This window comes from Saccostrea cucullata, unplaced genomic scaffold (assembly GCF_032062105.1).
Source record: "Saccostrea cucullata isolate Sc308-1 unplaced genomic scaffold, CSIRO_AGI_Scuc_v1 ctg281, whole genome shotgun sequence".
Taxonomy (NCBI): domain Eukaryota; kingdom Metazoa; phylum Mollusca; class Bivalvia; order Ostreida; family Ostreidae; genus Saccostrea; species Saccostrea cuccullata.
The window spans coordinates 375,943-383,353 of NW_026926059.1; the positions used below are offsets into that span (position 1 = coordinate 375,943).

The window sequence follows — 7,411 nt, forward strand, 5'->3', positions numbered from 1 at the left end:
AGATTAAGAAAATAATTATTGGCTATCGATGTGTGGGGCGTATAAAGTATACACATAAACTGATAAACAACCCTTAGTCGTTCTAATATAAAGTCATGCAGTTCCCTGGCTCGGTGTCTTTCTTTCGCAGTACGCGTGATTCCGATCAATAACCGTGGAATTGATTTTGAGATGTATTGCCTCCGCCCCTACAAATCAATGCTTCAAGATGCTACCTGTTCAAGGTAATAGGGAGTGATATATTGGCAAAAGAATCTGTCCGTAACTGATGCTTTCTGATTAAATTCTATGATTCCTGGCTGGTAAGGCTTCAAAAACAGACAAAGAGAAGATCGCGGTGTGGGATTTCCTGGGATATTATTAGTGTGTGTTTTCATTAGATGTAATTATTTTGGCGAACAAGTGATTCCGCGGCGAGGAATGTGCATTAGATTAATGAAAACAGCTGGAAAATGCAAACATCTGTACTGCATGCTAGTTCTCACATCGGAATGCTCCGCCAGCGCCTTTTCGTGTCTTGTAACATTATATATTATATAAGTGAATAAGTCTGTGTCATGGAGTAATCCCGGGATGTGATAGAATTAATTGGGTTCTGACTCTAGACTGTCCTTAAGTGTAATGAAACCTTTTACATTGTTAATTTACTCCTCTAAATGCAATTCTTGGAAATGTCTCGAGACAATTCAGCGATGCGCATATTCTTTGTTCGGTGATTTATTCCAGAGGACATGGGATCCAGAGACTGAGCGCTATTTGATACGTACACTGGTGCAATGATGAATATTACAGCTGAGAATGTTGTGGACGGTTTTAACGACGAGATGTCAGACAATAATCTCAAGATGGGCACGCTACTCGGAGTGTTGGCGCCCATTTTGGTGGTGGTTGTGATGTTTATTATTCTACTTTTTTCGTTCTATAACTTTCACAGACGACTTCATCTTAAAAAGAAACACCATATCGACTATATCCGGGCTAATCTTCCCCTGAAGCGCCCGAGAATCTCGCCCCCTACCATGAACACCTTTAGAGCGCTCGACTGGAAACGCGGGAGCGCTGGCAACGAATCGTACTCAGGTTATTCGTATGTGTGTGTTCCTAAGGAAGATATTAGTGAACATGAAACAGAGAATCGTAATGCAAAAAGTTCAAACAATGAAACTGAAACAAAAGTGAATTCAGATAAATGTGAGAGGACTAGTTCCAGGGTCAAAAGATCATCGAGCGCGCGGTGGAAATATGGGGACAAATTTGAAAAATACCGTTTTGAACTTGTCCCTACATTATGTCAACCAGAATCGGATTATCTTCCAGGAGATGAATTAGTTAGTATACAGTGTTAATGTGATTAATTTTCCACACCATCATCATTGCTTTCTTCTCAACTACACTTTGGTAATTTTTGGCAATTAGGTTTTAGCTATACTTTAAACGTGTTCGATTATTATATCCAGTATATTTTCTTAGCAATCGTTTTTCCTTTTATTCGATTTATTGACCTAAAGTTATAAAAAAGATCTTTGAAAACAATTTGCGGAAATCTAAAGAAAAGAATTTTTTCAAAGTGAAAAATTCTGTTCAGAGGCAGACATGTTGCGGCTTATTCCAGCAGCAAGTACAATATTTATTACAGGAACGATACAAAACACGGACAATATAAACGAACATTGACAAAGACCATTTAAACAGACTAGACTTAATAGTTACCAAATCATTTTATTACTTTAAATATCGAATAGCTAAATATTTGACAGCTAGGCTAGGTAGAAGTGCGAGTTGTGAGTGAAAAGAAGGGATGAGAGTAGAATTTGAAGTCATGTGACTGGCTGTCCAGTGCCTATAGTAAAATCATTACAATCTCTTTCATACCCAATAAATACTCGTATATACATGAACTTAAGTACTGAGCACAAGATGTAATTGTATATTTGTTATTTAAATACATAACTCTGTTACATTTGAATATTTCTCAGATGTATTTATTGCTTGCAAATATCAGGTATCTTAGATTAAGATGATATAGAAGCTTTCATGTATCCTGTTTTTAAGTCTGTGCCCCTACTCCTGATGATGTGGGCTTTTGTTTGTAGGGCATACTGCCCAATCCAATTTTGTTACTGTTTGTTATCAATTTTTTCTTAATTTTTATTTTGAAATAAAAAAGGTTGTTGAGATTCTATTTCTGTCCAATGTTTTATTTCTCTTATATTAATGGCGCCGTATGTGCTATGTTACCTGAAATTTCACAATCAAAGTACTAAAAGTACTGAAGCAATTATCGACAGTAGCTAAAATAAAATTGTGAGCTTTTCTGCATTATATGTATATTTTTTAATTATTTACATAAAAATATAAAGCATCGTGGAAGTCATACACACCAGGGAAGCTAAGACGTTAACAACAAATTTTATTCAAATAACTTAAGTAAATATTCCCATTTTTACATTACAATGCCGATTTACCCTTTTATTTGATGTGTCGTTGATGACATTTTATGAACTGAAAAAGATATATTTTACTGTTACCCATTAAAAAAATATATAACCACAGAAAATGATACATATATACATTCATGGATATAGTTGTGCAGTGTAAAATGTTTCGAGCTCTATATAGAAGTCCCTCCACCTTTGAAGGAAATATTGTACAATGTACATGTAGATCATAAAATGTAGCGATCAGAGAAGTCGATCCCTTTTTGGATGGCCGCGGATATGCCAGACAGACTCGTGTTACCTTGAAATTTGGAAATTAGTTATTGATTCATGTAAATGTCACTGACACCCGACGGAATTTAGTGTATTCTGTGCACTTTTATCATGTACGATTAACAACTTGGAACGCGCGCCTGTTTGGCGAAACTGAACACTCCTTGTTCAGTGTTCATCAAATTTCATTTATGTATAAGGAGTCGTTAATTGTGTTGCTGATTCCTATCTTCGTTTAATGATCAAACTAAAGAAAAAATATTCAGTTATTGACGTCATATCTCGATCAGCACGAAACCTCAAACTCTTAAAGGGAACAGTCTACATTAATTACTATGACTTTGACAAGAAACAGTTTAGTTCTATACCACACTGGACTTCCCCCTTGCCGGCTTTAATTACGGCATGGCCATGTTTGATAAGAACAAATGTGTGGAGTTTATAGAACTGTAGAATTAGACAAGAATAATTGATAAAGTTCCAAATGGTTCCATAATTATCGTGACACTCGGATATTAATCACTCAGCAGCATGTGTAAACATCAAAGATGACATTCTGTTGGGAATTCGAAAGTCCGAATGCATATATAGGCATTATATTAGATTTTATCCATTCAGTTTTTATCAGTATTCCTCGCTGATCGGAAGTGTCCTAACATTTTGGATTCTTCATACAAAATTTTAATGTTCATAACACTGTTTGATAAACCAATCAATGATCGGTGTACCGCTCTCAAGTTCCCACCTTTGTTTTTCTGGCACCTCATTCCCTGGCATTGCCATCATAAACTCTAAGTTTTAACTCTTCCAAGATTGATTTTGATTCAATTCACAATATTCGTGGGGCATTTAATAATTTAAGAGATTTTAAGGTCAAATACCACATTTTGAAAAGTGTCATAAACTTTCAAGTGTATCAGTAAATGGAAAATGGTCAGATCAAAGTAAGATTCGCTTCTGAGCTATCTGAACCCAGGTGAATGAACCTGTATGTTCTCCACATTTCTTTCTCCTTAAATGCCTTTGCCCATGAAGACAAGTAACCCAGATTCTTTTGCCTCTGGCATCACCCCTACATGTAAGTCAGAGAAGGTGCTGAAAGAACCAAACGACCCACCCGAAACCCCTGATCTACACACCTGATAACTCAAAGTACCACATTTATCTCAAATCCTGGTCACGGCACCAAATTGTAAGTGAAAGAAAGTGTGACAGGATCAACATACCAGGATTCGAACCAAGGGTTCCCGCACAAATAGTTAAGTGCTTTAGCAACTGAGCTGTCTGGCGAACGGACGTGACGAAAACTACAAATCTGATACTTACACGTGTCTTTGCCATTAACAAGTGACCTTAAATTAAATAAGAGGTAAGCATCCATATGTAGCACCACTGAGAGTAGTAAAGAAACATTGCTTGCATTCAACTGAAAAGTTGGGTTAATTTATTTTGAGAATAATTATAAAATGGATTGAAATTAATCGATGAGCATGCAGATCCACATTTTACATAGAGTCATTGAATTATGTAGGTGTATATTAAAGCCATATATGGCGTATGTACAATGAAAATTATTAGACTAAAATTATAAGAACTTATTATTTGTATCATTACTTTATATAAAGAAAATGTAAATTACAAAATCTAAGTCAATTGCGTTATAAAGATATCACAATTTAATTTGGATTCTCGGAATTTTCTCCGACTCGGAAGAAAATACAAAAGATTTAAATAACACATTTCAGAGAAGATAAAATCGTATTATTAGATGAAACGAGGTGTTCTCCGTGTTCGGAATTGTATGAAAAGCTTTAATTTAAATGTATTAACTATAATTTTGTATTTTTCAAAAATGTATTTTTTTTGATCAGTTACGCCATATATGGCTTTAAGTGTTCTAAAAGTGAGTTCTTCGTTGAAGTCAACTGTCAATATGGTTAATGTGTGATATTACATGTAGTACCAGTTGATTTTGTTCATTAATTATTAAAATATCTATCAGACTATCTACCTATTAATTAAATGCCAAAAGCCTACTTTAGCTAGTAGCTGTTGTTTCACAAGTCATATTGACTGGCTATATTTTATTATTACGTGTTACAGAATTTTAAATTTTGTCTACGCCACATCTAATCAATAAACTTCTGTTTCAATGTTGTTATCTGCATTTTTAACAAATTGCAATAAAACTTTTTTTTGTCCCGTACGTAGTCTATGCCCTTGCGACCTACTATACGTATCACAATTCAAGGAGAAACGCTAATTGGTTACATCAACAAAATCTCATTTTCTAATTTCATTTATATTCATTACTCATTTTAATTGCAATATAAGTGATGAAGAGAAGTGGATTTAATTGTACCATAAGGCGATTTCCTGTCATTCCAAGTTTCAGAGGCAATTTAGCGTTATTCTGACGTCATCGTTTGTACATTAAGGAAACTTGTAAGTGAAAGAACATAGCGCCATGACATCGGTAACAGATATAGTGGCTCTCATTACCTTTCATGTTATTCCCCCGTAAATATGGCTAATTTGAGATATACTTTTATTAATTATTAATTACTCTACACCGAATATGATTCATCTTCCACGGGAAGTTCGGTTTATTTTCGCAGACTCTCTGGTGCAACATAAAATATTCTGAGCTTTAGCTTTGGTTGCCTTCATGAAAACCTTCATCTATGCAATTGCGTCAGAAGTTTTTGCATCGGACAGGTTTTAGTCTTTTAAAAACATTTTTGAATCAATGTAATGAGAAGATGGAGGAACGTTTCTTATTTAAAAATCTCGAAAATATCATTTTAAAAACATATAAATTCCTTATACGTTTTTGTAAAAAAAAAAAATGCTGCTAGATTTTGTTTACTTTATATGCTAAAAATGTACAAGAAAGAACCTCGACACCAAATTGATAGCCTTTCCTTTAATATATTTCACGTCAGATGGGGGGGGGGGGGGGTGGTCTGGAAACACTTAAGGTGGGATCAGTTGCCTAGCTGGAGTAGCATCCCTTGTCGACTGTCAGAGATCAATGTATAGCTAGTGAAGACAGTGTTCTCAGTAGTCAATTATGTACAAGAACATTGACCTAAAAATGGTCAAAAGACTTTAGGCTGAATTTAAACACGGATTTTGAAATCCCTGTAACCTCAACTCATTTGCCCTCAGCTTGTCTCGTTTAAAAAAAAAAAGAACGTTCTGAGAGCATAATATTGCATATCGTATCAGGAGGGGCATAAACACCATTTGCCAGTGATGCTGGAATATAACCACATAAAAAGGGAAATTTTGTCATCCCCTTTGTCAGACGACTCTTTTATTTGTATGCTTTATCGTCTATAGAAAGTAAAATATCCAAATATGAAACAAGTGAGTCTTTTTTTTTAATGCACTAGGATATTTCGAGTGGACGAGTTCAACATTCTTTATCAATGATAAAAATAGAAATCAATATTCTATACATATTTCGTCATCTTCATTAAAATAATAGCAATGGGTAGGTGTGTTTATTTTGTAAAATTCAGCTTAGAAATAGATTAACCGTAAACAATGGGAATCCATGTTTGAAACGTAAATAATTATTAAAATTAAACATGGACGTGTATAACTGTGTAACTATAATTATAAAAACGTGCTTGTCTTATAAAATATTAAACTTATTTATCACTGATTTTAAGGATTCCTTTTAAACTCTATTCAGACATGTTAACCCCCCCCCCTCCCGATTTCATTCCAATGGTTTTTGTCATGTTCTCTGACAACCTGCTAGAGTTAGGCATATTTATTGACAGGTTTCAAAACAAATTCAGGGAGATTTGCTTAACTAATTTTAAGTTTCGCAAACAGTATTAGAAATGTTTACTAGGATGAGTCCACAAACGCCTTCTTTTTATCCGGGAAATGGCGAGAGCGGAGCAGCTGTTCAATCAGAATTTACTTTAGGCAATCAAGAGTCGGACTTCTGTTCTTTACACCTTTTAAATTTTTAATATTATTGTTTATATTTATAGGGGAGGCAATATGTCATCTTTAAAATTTTAGAAATATGTTTTGATCCGTGCTCCGGCTAAATGAGCTATTATTTACTTACTTCTATCCCCCTTTTTTTAAGTAAACTTTGTGTGAAATTCCCAAAACGCATTTTTTTCTAATTCATTTTTAGGTTATAAAAATAATACCTTTATATGCTTATTTTTACACAGGAGAGGCAAAAATGTAAAAAATTTTATTTTGATGTAATGCTAAAAAGAAACAAAAATGTCAAATCACATTCAAAATCATCAGGTATTTAATTCATATCACTTGTATCTTTAAAATGAAGGCAAATTCATTGGACGTGAAAAATTATAATGGAGCAAATTACCGCTGTTGTATTTGTTAAATTTAATAACAGGTTTGTTATGTGTGAAAATGTTACACTGATTTAATATGTCAACAATGTTTCCGGAATTCCGTCATTAGTGTATTCCTTAAGCGGTCTATTTGCACACGTATTCTTTAAAGAAAAGTGTCCTTTAAGCAAAACAGAGCTTGTATTCAAAGGGTTAAAAGAAAAATGATTTAAACTATAAACGAAACAAAAGATCGTAATTCAATCAACCGTATTCTTGACTTACGTTGAATGCAAAAGTTAGTGTCCCAATTTACAGACATCGTTGAAAATTCCATTTTGAAAGGAAATTAATAGGAAATTTAAT

At 34.0% G+C, this 7,411-nt stretch overlaps 1 pseudogene; it reads left to right on the plus strand.

The window, feature by feature from the left end:
• Nucleotides 1–7,411, plus strand: part of LOC134270540 (putative nuclease HARBI1) — a 319,031-nt pseudogene that overhangs the window by 155,434 nt on the left and 156,186 nt on the right.